Here is a 680-nt window from a genome sequence, read left to right on the forward strand (position 1 = left end):
AAGGGACAGTGCGTCCTAGCGGTTAAAGTCACGGATGGTATAAACGGGCATAGCTGGCACCTCACCAAACATCCTTGGCCGTCGGCTAACACAGCCCCAATGAGCCACTTGGTGTGAGAGCTCGGACCTGCCCCTGTCCCAGAGGGAGGGGGTCATCTGCGAGGGGACTGCACCACTGACCTATCAGCTCTTAACACCCAAACTTTCAGTCACTCTATCATCAGTGCCTGTGCGTGTAATTTAAACAGCAAAACCAGCATCACTGGGCTAGACCAAAGGTCCACCTATCTCTGTATCTTGTCTTCTGACAGCAGCCAGTACCAGGTGCCCCAAAAGCCACTCAACAAGGCACCACTGGGAGTTGAACCCAGGATCTCCTGTTTACAAGACAGGTGCTTTAGCCAGCTAAGCCATGGTGCCCGTCTCTGGCTAACGTATGGTGTCTGCCCACACCTGACTCCCTGCCAACGCCCCCCACGCCCGGACAAGCGTTGCTTGTGTTGGATTCTGTAAAGCAGAGAAGCAGGTGAAGTTTTGCTCCCAAGGTGTGTGTGTGATTCTTTGGACAAGTCTGCGCTACAAAATTAAGTCAGTGTAACGACATTACTTTGCGGGGTAAAAAATTTAACCCCCCTGAGCAATGCCATTATGCCAACCTAATCCCAGTGTAGATAGCACTG

The 680-nt window shown here is 52.1% G+C and overlaps 1 non-coding gene across 1 annotated transcript; it reads right to left on the minus strand.

Moving 5' to 3' along the window:
- Positions 1-346: 346 nt before the first annotated feature.
- Positions 347-420, minus strand: TRNAT-UGU (transfer RNA threonine (anticodon UGU)). Its single transcript has one exon. It is a non-coding gene; the product is annotated as a tRNA-Thr (tRNA).
- Between the last annotated feature and the right edge of the window lie 260 nt (positions 421-680).

Source organism: Lepidochelys kempii, unplaced genomic scaffold (assembly GCF_965140265.1).
Source record: "Lepidochelys kempii isolate rLepKem1 unplaced genomic scaffold, rLepKem1.hap2 scaffold_229, whole genome shotgun sequence".
In the NCBI taxonomy this organism is placed as follows: domain Eukaryota; kingdom Metazoa; phylum Chordata; order Testudines; family Cheloniidae; genus Lepidochelys; species Lepidochelys kempii.